Consider the following 13,315-nt stretch of genomic DNA (forward strand, 5'->3'; position numbering starts at 1 on the left):
AAGGGTTTACATGGATCCCCTATATTACAATATCCTCTACATTACAAAGATAATCTCACTACTATTTATGTTTTCATGCTTCTTAGATATTGTATGTAATCACAGTGAATATTAGAATCCACGCATCAGAAGAATATTGTGGAACACTGTAATGACTAACAAAATTGGCACTAAGGCATTGAGTGCCATTCTGGATGCAATGAAACTCATACACTCCCCACCTGCAAATTCTTGTTCAGAATATGATCCTAATGACTATTCTGGCCTCGAGGAGTCGAAGGCAGATGGCATGTCCTGCTCACCCATCAAGGTGCATGTTCTAATTTGTCAAGGTTTTATTGATTGCGCGTATCTTGCATAAGGTGTCTTGCATTTCTTCTACTTTGTTGCACCGCCATCTTCTTAGTTTACTCATCATATATGTCAAGATGCCATACCCATCCATTATCAATACATATTCTATCTATCATCATACCGTGTTTTTCCACTCAAATGTTGTTCTTGTACATCAGACATCAAAAAGGAAGAGGGTGATTGCCGAACCTGAAGGAGCACCAGCAAAGTCCTTGAAAAACGTGGTGGTGCCGGAGAAATTAGACAGCACCCCACTTATATTGGCTCTTCAACCAGTGACACAAAACATAGGACCAACTCCAGCAGACTGTACCCATACTTCACTGGCCACACCACTTGCCCCACCACATAGGACTTGCACTCCAGCAAAAGGTATGCCAATTTCAGTTCCCATAGCACCAGTCGTACCATAGAAAAATCCCACTCCAGCAAAATGTAAAGAAAGTCCACCGGCCGAAGACCTATCCCAACTACAGAGACGGCCAATTCCTACAGATTGGAACCCCATTCCTGTTATTCCCAGTTTAAAAGACAATGCTTTCAATGTTGTTAGGGACTACGTGCATATATTCGCATCATGGGAAGATTATAGTGAAGACAAACACCATTTTCACATCTTCCTGTCCCACGTACATGTAAGTGTTATTATTCATGGTGATTATTTTCCTGTTTTCTGCTGATTGAACACATCAATGATTTACATTACATTGTTGTAAGTAGGCGAGGGTCAATCTGGATAGTCATGACAAGCAAAGCTTCCTTGCACTTTTGAAGGAAGCATTGCAGCAGTATCGATGTTACTTGAGGAAATCACACTTTGATGGCAAGTCTATAAACGAACTTCCGGCGAAGCCTCTGTGCTAAATTTAGAAGACATTGAATGGACAAACCTTGTTATGCACTGGTCTCGTTCCCAAGATGAGGTACTTTCTATGATATCACATGACAATTTGAACTACTTTTCCGCATGTGCCTTACTGATCTCTTTTGCAGGAATCTGCTCAAAGAAGAATTCCGGTTTGAAAAGGACAACAGGATATAGCAAATATGTTGCCCGCTGCTTTGCTCTTGTTAGTACATGTTGTCCTATATCACTGTACTTGCATTCATACCTGGTTCATTATTTCACAGTAGTATGCATGATAGCTTGCTTATCAATTGTTCGCTCCAAATTATATGATCTGTATTAATGGTTACATTAGTGTAGAATATATCCAATGCCAATGAAAAACTTTATCTCTGCATTGTTCTTGTAAGTATCTGTTGTCCTTTATCAGTGTACTTATATTGACAGCTGGTTGTTCATGTACCGTCACTCTGCAGCTTATTTTCCATTGCCCTTCATTTTCTACACATCAGATCTATATTTACTCTTACCATAAGGTTGGATAACACCGACGGTACTGAAGAAGTTTAGCTCTGCATTGCTCTTGGCTGTACCTTTTGCCTGTATCGCTGTACTTACATTTATAGCTACTTGGTTATGTAGCATCACTCTTCATCTTATATTAAATATTCTCCATTTTTTCTTATATTATCACATCTATATTTACTCTTACCATAATGTAGAATAAAGGCAATGCTTATGAAGAAGATTCTGTGGTAAAGTTCTTGAATTGCCCCCCCTCCATCAGCATGGACAAGGGCTTTATAGAGCCAGTCTTCACCACTAATGTAAGTTTGTCCTTCTCTAGCCTTCAAACTTGGTTGTGTATATTTGGTTAGGCATGAGTGCAACAGCTATTTATTTTTGGTGTTTGCATCAAATTGCATGTTTAAAGTTTATTATGTAGTTCATAAACAAAAGTTTGTCCTTCTCAATTTAAGTTTTTAGTTGTACAACCAAGTTCCTTCTTCATACCATGTAAATTAAACTATACAGAGCAAGTGGTCTTCTTTTGTAGTGCATGCATGCTTCTGTTCTTGATCTGTAATCCAGTGGTGTGGCCCACTATAGCACAATGTCATATTTTGCAATGTCTTAACTATGAACAATGTCTTAACTATGAACAATGTCATGTCATTCTACTATTATTTAAACCATCTCTTTATTTGCCAATCTGAAACGGGATAAATTGACAGCACACTAACAATTGATACTTATGAGTTCTTGATCTGTAATCCAGTGGTGTCGTGAAGCTGCCAACTCCTTCACAATGTCATTTACTGCCATGTCTTAACCTAAACAATATCATATTGTGTTAGTGCTATTTTAAATTGTGTCACTTTATTCGTCAATAAGAAATGTGATGAATTGTCAGCACTGATACTTATATGTGCAAAACCTTTCATCTGTCTTCTTGTTTCTCTTTCAGAGTGAGGAGGATATAAGCGTCAAACAAGCGTAGTCTCATCAGCTTGCTCGGTTGCTTGCGCTGCAGCTCCCGAGCAGGGCTAACCTTTCTTAAACTCTATCGAAGTGTTGTCGGTTTTGTATATCATATTGTCGGCATGTCTATTTGCACTGGTGGCATTCTTTGATGCCCGGTGTATGTAATCTTTTGTCCGCTTGTGCTTTATTATCATAGTGGCCAACTTTCTTGCCAAGTGGATGTAATATGCCATAATTTCTTTATTGTATAGTCTAGGTTTTTTCTTATTCACGATGCTGCAGTTATTTTATTGTATATATATCCTGTCTTCGCTCCAGGAAAAGTAAACCGGCCAAACCGTAAAATTATGGTACATAATTTGGCCGTCATGCAAATCACTATGTATGGGCCGCATCATGGGCCTAGTCATCTTGGTTCATTAACAGGCCTAAATGTAAACTAGCCCACTAGTAGTTTCGGGCCTTTAATAGGCCGAGTAAACCGCCGTCCCTATTTTCGCAAGAAAATTGAATGGGCTTCTAATAGTCTGAAAAGTTGGTTGGGCCTGAAACGTGTCGAACAGCCCATGGGCTGATAACAGGCCGAAATAGACCCTGGCCCATGATTGTGCCAATCACATCACGGGCCGTTAACAGGCAAAAATTGTCTCGGTCGTTTTTTGGCCCAATCAGTTTATCGGCTATGAGCATGTCGGATGCAAAGTGGGCCATAGTTAGGCCCAACTGTAATGCAGGCTTTTAACATGCCGAAAGAAATATAGGGCTGCAATGTTAAACGAGCCTTTAACAGGCCGAAACTAATATCAGGCTGTATTACTAAATGGGCCTTTAGCAAATAGAAATCCTAACCGGCCCTCAAGTGGGCCCAAAAGCACAGCGTCTAGTTGATGGGCCGAATCTGATATGGGTCATAGTTTAGCCCAAAGGCTCTTAAAGGGTCGGATCTGATATGGGTCGTAATATGACCCAGAACATGGTAGGCTATTAACGGGCCAGATTTCATATGGGCCCTTATTAGGCCCAGAACATGGCAGGTTGTTAATGGACCGGATCAACTATGGGTCGGCATTTGGCCCAAACCATGGCAGCATGTTAACGGGTCGACCCACTAGTGTCTTCAAAATCTTGTGGGCCTTTAGCTGGGCCGGCCTATAATGGTCTACAAAACTTGTGGGCCTTTAGCTGGGCCAGCCCATTATGGTCTGCAAAATCTTGTGAGCCTTTAGTTGGGCTGGCCCATTTAATCTTTATGGGCCACTTTTGGGCCGGTCCACGTGTCTACTACTACGTCTTGAGCTTGCGTTGGTTTTCCCCGAAGAGGAAGGGATGATGCAGCAGAGTAGCGTAATTATTTCCCTCAGTTTTTGAGAACCAAGGTATCAATCCAGTAGGAGGCCACGCTCAAGTCCTGCACAAAGCGATAGCTACTCGCAACCAACGCGATTAGGGGTTGTCAATCCCTTCACGGTCACTTACGAGAGTGAGATCTGATAGATATAATATTTTTGGTATTTTTGGTATAAAGATGCAAAGTAAAAAAGTAAAGGCAAAGTAAAAAGCAAAGCAAGATTAAAGTAATGGAGATTGATATGATGAGAATAGATCCGGGGGCCATAGGTTTCACTAGTGGCTTCTCTCAAGAGCATAAGTATTCTACGGTGGGTGAACAAATTACTGTTGAGCAATTGACATAATTAAGCATAGTTATGAGAATATCTAGGCATGATCATGTATATAGGAATCATGTCCGTGACAAGTAGATCGAAACGATTCTGCATCTACTACTATTACTCCACTCATCGACCGCTATCCAGCATGCATCTAGAGTATTAAGTTAAAAACAGAGTAACGCCTTAAGCAAGATGACATGACGTAGAGAGATAAATTCATGCAATATGAAATAAAACCCATCTTGTTATCCTTGATGGCAATGATACAATACGTGCCTTGTTGTCCCTTCTGTCACTAGGAAAGGACACCGCAAGATCGAACCCAAAGCTAAGCACTTCTCCCGTGGCAAGAACTACCAATCTAGTAGGCCAAACCAAACGGATAATTCGAAGAGACTTGCAAAGATAACCAATCATACATAAAAGAATTCAGAGAAGATTCAAATATTATTCATAGATAGACTTGATCATAAACCCACAATTCATCGGTCTCAACAAACACGCCACAAAAAGAAGATTACATCGAATAGATCTCCACAAGAGAGGGGGAGAACTTTGTATTGAGATTCAAAGAGAGAGAAGAAGCCATCTAGCTACTAACTATGGACCCAAAGGTCTGAGGTAAACTACTCACACTTCATTGGAGAGGCTAGGATGATGTAAAAGCCCTCCGTGATGACGGCCCTCTTCCGGCGGAGCTCCGGAATAGGCCCCAAGATGGGATCTCGTGGATATAGAAAGTTGCGACGGTGGAATTAGGTTTTTGGCTCCTGTTCTGATCGTTTGGTGGTACGTGTGTATATATAGGAGGAAGAAGTACGCCGAAGGAGCACCGAGGGGCCCATGAGGTAGGGGGCGCGCCCTAGGGGGGGGCGCCCCCCACCCTCGTGACCGCCTCTTTTGTTCCTTGGAGCAGGGTCCAAGTCTCCTGGATCATGTTCGGTGAGAAAATCACGTTCCTGAAGATTTTATTCCGTTTGGACTCCGTTTGATATTCTGTTTTTCGAAACACTGAAATAGGCAAAAAAACAACAATTCTGGGCTGGGCCTCCGGTTAATAGGTTAGTCCCAAAAATAATATAAAAGTGGAAAATAAAGCCCAATATAGTCCAAAACAATAGATAATATAGCATGGAGCAATCAAAAATTATAGATACGTTGGAAACGTATCAGGCATCCCCAAGCTTAATTCCTGATTGTCCTCGAGTAGGTAAATGATAAAAAGAGAATTTTTGATGCGGAGTGCTACTTGGCATAATTTCAATGCACATCTTCTTAATTGTGGTATGAATATTCAGATTAGAAAGATTCAAGACAAAAGTTTATATTGACATAAAAAATCATAATACTTCAAGCATACTAACAAAGCAATTATGTCTTCTCAAAATAACATGGCCAAAGAAAGTTATCCCTACAAAATCATATACTCTGGCTATGCTCTATCTTCACCACACAAAATATTTAAATCATGCACAACCCCGATGACAAGCCAAGCAATTTTTTCATACTCTAACTTTTTCAAAACTTTTTCAATCTTCACACAATACATGAGCGTGAGCCATGGATATAGCGCTATAGGTGGAATAGAATGGTGGTTGTGGAGAAGACAAAAGGGAGAAGATAGTCTCACATCAACTAGGCGTATCAACGGGCTATGGAGATGTCCATCAATAGATATCAATGTGAGTGAGTAGGGATTGCCATGCAACGGATGCACTAGAGCTATAAGTATATGAAAGCTCAAAAAGAAACTACGTGGGTGTGCATCCAACTTGCTTGCTCATGAAGACCTAGGGCAATTTGAGGAAGCCCATCATTGGAATATACAAGCCAAGTTCTATAATGTAAAAGTCCCACTAGTATATGAGAGTGATAACATGAGAGACTCTCTACTATGAAGATCATGGTGCTACTTTGAAGCACAAGTGTGGTAAGAGGATAGTAACATTGTCCCTTCTCTCTTTTTCTCTCATTTTTTATATTTTTTAAATTTTGGCCTTTTCTCTTTTTTATGGCCTCTTTTTATTTGGGCTTCTTTGGCCTCTTTTTTTTCGTCCGGAGTCTCATCCCGACTTATGCGGGAATCATAGTCTCCACCATCCTTTCCTCACTGGGACAATGCTCTAATAATGATGATCATCACACTTTTATTTTTCTTACAACTCAACAATTACAACTCGATACTTAGAACAAAATATGACTCTATGTGAATGCATCCGGCGGTGTACCGGGATATGCAATATGACAATGATGGAATGTGTCATGATGAACTAGATGGTGGAAAGTTGCATGGCAATATATCTCGGAATGGCTATGGAAATGCCATAATAGGTAGGTATGGTGGCTGTTTTGAGGAAGGTATATGGTAGGTGTATGATACCGGCGAAAAGTGCGTGGTATTAAAGAGGCTAGCAAAGGTGGAAGGGTGAGAGTGAGTATAATCCATGGACTCAACATTAGTCATAAAGAACTCATATACTTATTGCAAAAATTTAGAAGTTATCAAAGCAAAGTATTACGCGCATACTCCTAGGGGGATAGATTGGTAGGAAAAGACCATTGCTCGTCCCCGACCGCCACTCATAAGTAAGACAATCAATAAATAAATCATGCTCCGACTTCATCACATAACGGTTCACCATATGTGCACGCTACGGGAATCACAAACTTTAGCACAAGTATTCTTTAAATTCACAAATACTCAACTAGCATTACTATAATATTATCACCTCCATATCCCAAAACAATTATCAAGCTTCAATCTTTTCTTAGTATTCAACACACTCAAAAGAAAGTTTCACAAATCTTGAATACCAAGCATATTATTATTAAGCAAATTACCATGCTATTAAGAGACTCTCAAAATAATTTAAGTGAAGAATGAGAGATCAATAGTTTCTTTAAAACAAATCCACCACCGTGCTCTAAAATATCTAAGTGAAGCACAAAGAGCAAAATTAGAACGCTCAAAAGATATAAGTGAAGCACATAGAGCAAAACTACTTAGCTCAAAAGATATAAGTGAAGCACATAGAGTATTCTATCAAATTTTAATTCATGTATGGATCTCTATAAAGGTGTGTACAGCAAGGATGATTGCGGCATACTAAGACACAAAGACACAAATAATACAAGACGCTCCAAGCAAAACACATATCATGTTGGTGAATAAAAATATAGCTCCAGGTAAATTACCGATGGAAGTGGACGAAAGATGGGATGCCTCCCGGGGCATCCCCAAGCTTTGACTTCTTGGTGTCCTTGGATTATCTTGGGGGTGCCATGGGCATCCCCAAGCTTAGGCTCTTGCCACTCCTTGTTCCATAATCCATCAAAAGAATTCACCCAAAACTTGAAAACTTCACAACACAAAACTCAAAATAGAAAACTCGTGAGCTCCGTTAGCGAAAGAAAACAAAAGACCACTTCAAGGTACTATAATGAACTCATTCTTTATTTATATTGGTGTTAAACCTACTGTATTCCAACTTCTCTATGGATTATAAACTATTTTACTAGCCATAGATTCATCAAAATAAGCAAACAACACACGAAAAACAGAATCTGTCAAAAACAGAACAGTCTGTAGTAATCTGTATCTAGCGCAAGATCTGGAACCCCAAAAATTCTAAAATAAATTTATGGACGTGAGGAATTTATCTATTAATCCTCTTCAAAAATAATTAACTAAATACCACTCTTAAAGTAAAAATTACATCAGTTCTCGTGAGCGCTAAAGTTTCTGTTTTTTACAGCAAGTTCGACAAGACTTTCCCCAAGTCTTCCCAACGGTTCTACTTGGCACAAACACTAATTAAACACAAAAAACACAACCAAAACAGAGGCTAAATAATTTATTTATTACTAAGCAGGAGAAAAAAGCAAGGAATAAAATAAAATTGGGTTGCCTCCCAACAAGCGCTATCATTTAACGCCCCTAGCTAGGCATAAAAGCGAGGATAGATCTAGGTATTGCCATCTTTGGTAGGCAACTCTTCGATGAGGCATCTGTTTCCCTCAGGAATTTCTTTCTTTCTAGTGATTATTAAACTTTTAGGCACAAGATCAAAAAATTCATGTGTAGCAATTGGTTCCTTAATGATCAAAAAGATTGGGATGAATACTTATAGACTTAAGATCTGCAGTCTCCTTAGATGATTGACCCTTATTTTTAGGAACATACATCAGCTTGGCAATTTTAGTAGGAGGACTAGGAGTATTCTTTACGGAAGAAAAAGTGGTTCCCAAGTTTGTAATGATACCCTCAAGTTTATCAATTCTAGTAGAATCTAAGTTCATTCTCCCATTAACTATGGGTTCTTTTTCCTTAATATTTTTCAAAGTCATTCCTACCTTAGATCCATATTGGGTAATTTGATTGTGGATCTTTTTATCTAGATTTTCAATTGATTCAATAGTAGCAACTTTATTTTTAATAATTTCAAGTCTTTGCATAACATGCTCCAAAGTTAACATGGTTCCATTAACCAAAAGAGGTGGTGAGCCAAATAAATTTAGCATAGCATTATAAGAATCAAAAGTATGGCTACCCAAGAAGTTCCCTCTGGTAATGGTATCGAGGATATATCTATACCAAGGATTAACACCTACATAAAAATTGCGGAGAAGAACTAAGGTAGATTGCTTCCTGGTAGATCTATTTTGAGCATTGCAAATTCTATACCAAGCATCTTTTAGATTTTCTCCCTCCCTTTGTTTAAAATTTAGAACTTCACTCTCGGGAGACAACGGAGAAGATATGAGACTAGTCATGACGACAAGCAAACAAACTAGCACACAAGTAAACAAAAAGGCAAAAGGGAAAAGAGAGGCAAATAGAGAGGGAGGATAGAGAGAGAGAGGGCGAATAAAACGACAAGGGTGAATTGGGGGGAGAGGAAAACGAGAGGCAAATGGCAAATAATGTAATGCGAGAGATAGGGATTGTGATGGGTACTTGGTATGTTGACTTTTTGCGTAGACTCCCAGCAACTGCGCCAGAAATCATTCTTGCTACGTCTTGAGCTTGTGTTGGTTTTCCCCGAAGAGGAAGGGATGATGCAGTAGAGTAGTGTAAGTATTTCCCTCAGTTTTTGAGAACCAAGGTATCAATCCAGTAGGAGGCCACGCTCAAGTCCCTCGTACCTGCACAAAGCGATAGCTACTCGCAACCAACGCGATTAGGGGTTGTCAATCCCTTCACGGTCACTTACGAGAGTGAGATCTGATAGATATAATATTTTTGGTATTTTTGGTATAAAGATGCAAAGTAAAAAGTAAAGGAAAAGTAAAAAAGCAAAGCAAGATTAAAGTTATGGAGATTGATATGATGAGAATAAACCCGGGGGCCATAGGTTTCACTAGTGGCTTCTCTCAAGAGCATAAGTATTCTACGGTGGGTGAACAAATTACTGTTGAGCAATTGACAGAATTGAGCATAGTTATGATAATATCTAGGCATGATCATGTATATAGGCATCACGTTCGTGACAAGTAGATCGAAACGATTCTGCATCTACTACTATTACTCCACTCATCGACCGCTATCCAGCATGCATCTAGAGTATTAAGTTAAAAACAGAGTAACGCCTTAAGAAAGATGACATGATGTAGAGAGATAAATTCATGCAATATGAAATAAACCCCATCTTGTTATCATTGATGGCAATGATACAATACGTGCCTTGCTGCCCCTTCTGTCACTGGGAAAGGACACTGCAAGATCGAACCCAAAGCTAAGCACTTCTCCCATGGCAAGAACTACCAATCTAGTTGGCCAAACCAAACGGATAATTCGAAGAGACTTGCAAAGATAACCAATCATACATAAAAGAATTCAGAGAAGATTCATATATTATTCATAGATAGACTTGATCATAAACCCACAATTCATCGGTCTCAACAAACACACTGCAAAAACAAGATTACATCGAATAGATCTCCACAAGAGAGGGGGAGAACTTTGTATTGAGATTCAAAGAGAGAGAAGAAGCCATCTAGCTACTAACTATGGACCCGAAGGTCTGAGCTAAACTACTCACACTTCATCGGAGAGGCTAGGATGATGTAGAAGCCCTCCGTGATGACGGCCCTCTTCCGGCGAGCTCCGGAACAGGCCCCAAGATGGGATCTCGTGGATACAGAAAGTTGCGGCGGTGGAATTAGGTTTTTGGCTCCTGTTCTGGTCGTTTGGGGGTACGTGTGTATATATAGGAGGAAGAAGTACGCCGTAGGAGCACCGAGGGGCCCACGAGGCAGGGGCGCGCCCTAGGGGGGGCGCCCCCCACCCTCGTGACCGCCTCTTTTGTTCCTTGGAGCAGGGTCCAAGTCTCCTGGATCACGTTCGGTGAGAAAATCATGTTCGCGAAGATTTTATTCCGTTTGATATTCCGTTTCTTCGAAACACTGAAATAGGCAAAAAACAACAATTCTGGGCTGGGCCTCCGGTTAATAGGTTAGTCCCGAAAATAATATAAAAGTGGAAAATAAAGCCCAATATAGTCCAAAACAGTAGATAATATAGCATGGAGCAATCAAAAATTATAGATACGTTGGAGACGTATCGTCTACATATCATAGGTGCATCTCGCCCATTGGATGAGTGACATCTATGCCAACGCGGAGCTGACACGTGGTTCCGTCGGCTAATGATAATTTTACACGTGGAAAATCACCATTGGTCGTGGCTGTTGCCGGGTTATCCGATCCAAGACTGGAGCTGATAGCTTAACGACGACCCGTTATGGTGGATGCCACGTGCACGTTACCCTTGACGAAAGCACTTCCATGACGCGGCATTTATCGTCATGGAAGTGGACACTTCCATGATGATAATTTTGGTATTGTCATGGAACACTTCTACGACAGCATAGGTATGACTATCTTGATTCTGTCATAAGTCGTCATGGATGTACATGCATGATAGAAAATGTGACCTGCTGTGACAAACATGTATCATCACGGAAGTGTATTTTTTTGTAGTGAGACTCTTCATTTCTAATTTTGTGATCCAAGATCACATTGAGTCCATAGGAAAGCCAATATTATTAAAAGGGGATGAGGTGTTGCTTAATGGCTTGCCTGCTCAAATGCTTAGTGATATTGCTCCAAAAACCCTCAACCACTTTCTCCATCCAAATATGTCAAAAACCCTAAAATCCAAATCGGCCCTACCATTTCTTTCTATCCAGGGCCACTGAGTTCATATGACATAGCCACAGCTAGAATCCCTAACGGTTTGGTCACACCGATACGGATCTCGGTCTCGCCGAGATGGCCTTGCCAACTCCCTATTATCTGTTGCAATTATTTTGGTCTCACAAAAATAGCAATCTGTCTCACCGAGATGGCTTGACCAAGTTTATGTTTCCTTATTGCTTCACTTTAGTCACACCGAGTTGATGCAATCAGCGCCACCAACATGCGGTTTGCCCTAAGCCCTAGCACATCGGTCCAACCAAGTCATTCCAGTCGGTCCAATAGAGATTCCCAACATTCACATTTTGAACTAATCAGTCCCACCGAGTTTAATCATTCGGTCCCACCGAGATTGGTCAAATGTGTGTGAGAGTTGGATTTTGTGTGGAGGCTATATATACCCCTCCACCCCTTCTCCATATGAGAGAGAGCCATCAGAACGTGCCTACACTTCCACCATACATTTTCTAAGAGAGAACCACCTACTCATGTGTTGAGATGAAGATATACCAATCCTGCCACAAGAATCTTGATTTCTAGCCTTCCCCAAGTTGCCTTCCACTCGAACACATATCCAAATCTGTGAGAGAGAGTTGAGTGTCGGGGAGACTATCATTTGAAGCACACGAGCAAGGAGTTCATCATCAACACACCATCTATTACCTTTTGGAGAGTGGTGTCTACTAGATTGGTTAGGTGTCGCTTGGGAGCCTCCGTCAAGGTGTGGAGTTGAACCAAGAAGTTTGTAAGCACAAGGAGATCGCCTACTTCGTGAAGATCTACCCGAGTGAGGCAAGTCCTTCGTGGGCGATGGCCATGGTGGGAGAGACAAGGTTCCTTCTTCGTGGACCCTTCGTGGATGGAGCCCTTCGTGGACTCGCACATCCGTTATCATTCGTGGGTTGAAGTCTCCATCAACGTGGATGTACAATAGCACCACCCGTCGGAATCATGCCAAAAATCTTCATTTCTCCCTTTACCTTCATATGCAACATTTCACTTTTCGCTGCTACACTCTTAGAATTGCATGTGTAGGTTGATTGCTTGACTTGTGCTAATTGCTAAAATCTTCCCACAACTAAAATTGGGAAAAGGTTAGATTTTTATTTGGTCAAGTAGTCTAATCACCCCCCCCTCTAGACATACTTTCGATAGTATAGGTTGGGGGGCCGAGTTGTTAGATCGAATAGATGGGTAACAAGAGAGAACACACACAAAGTTTACCCAGGTTTGGGCCCTCTCTATGGAGGTAAAACCCTACGTCCTACTCTTTCTTATATTATGTATCAAAGTACAGAGTTGATCTACCTCGAGATTGTGAGTGGTGGTCTAAGCCCTAGGGGTATATTTTCAGTGTATGAAAGGGTGTATGGATAGCCTCTATGGACTAAACCCTCTGGTTTATATAGGTACACGGGTATCTAGGGTTACACATTGTAAGTTGTCATCTAAGAATTCACATGCCGAATCTAATCAGGTATGCTTGAAGTACACGCCAAGTCTTCGGTCGCCACACTTTGAAAGCGTCCGGGGTGCGTCTTCCTTAATGGCTGGTGGTCCGACCCATACATATGTTGGGATGGGCCAGGACTCCCTAGTCTAGGACACAGTCATAAGTTAGACGTCCTCTAATCGGTTTTAGCAAAATTTTAGTTATGTGGTTAACCAGTTTTAGCAAGTAATACTAGCTACCTACGTCCACAATTAAGGCGGTGATTCTAGATGCTAGATTAAGATTCGGGTGTTGAAAAAAGAGAATCTA

The sequence above is a fragment of the Triticum urartu genome, chromosome 7A (genome assembly GCF_056163025.1).
Source record: "Triticum urartu cultivar PI428250 chromosome 7A, HENAU_Tu73, whole genome shotgun sequence".
NCBI lineage: Eukaryota > Viridiplantae > Streptophyta > Magnoliopsida > Poales > Poaceae > Triticum > Triticum urartu.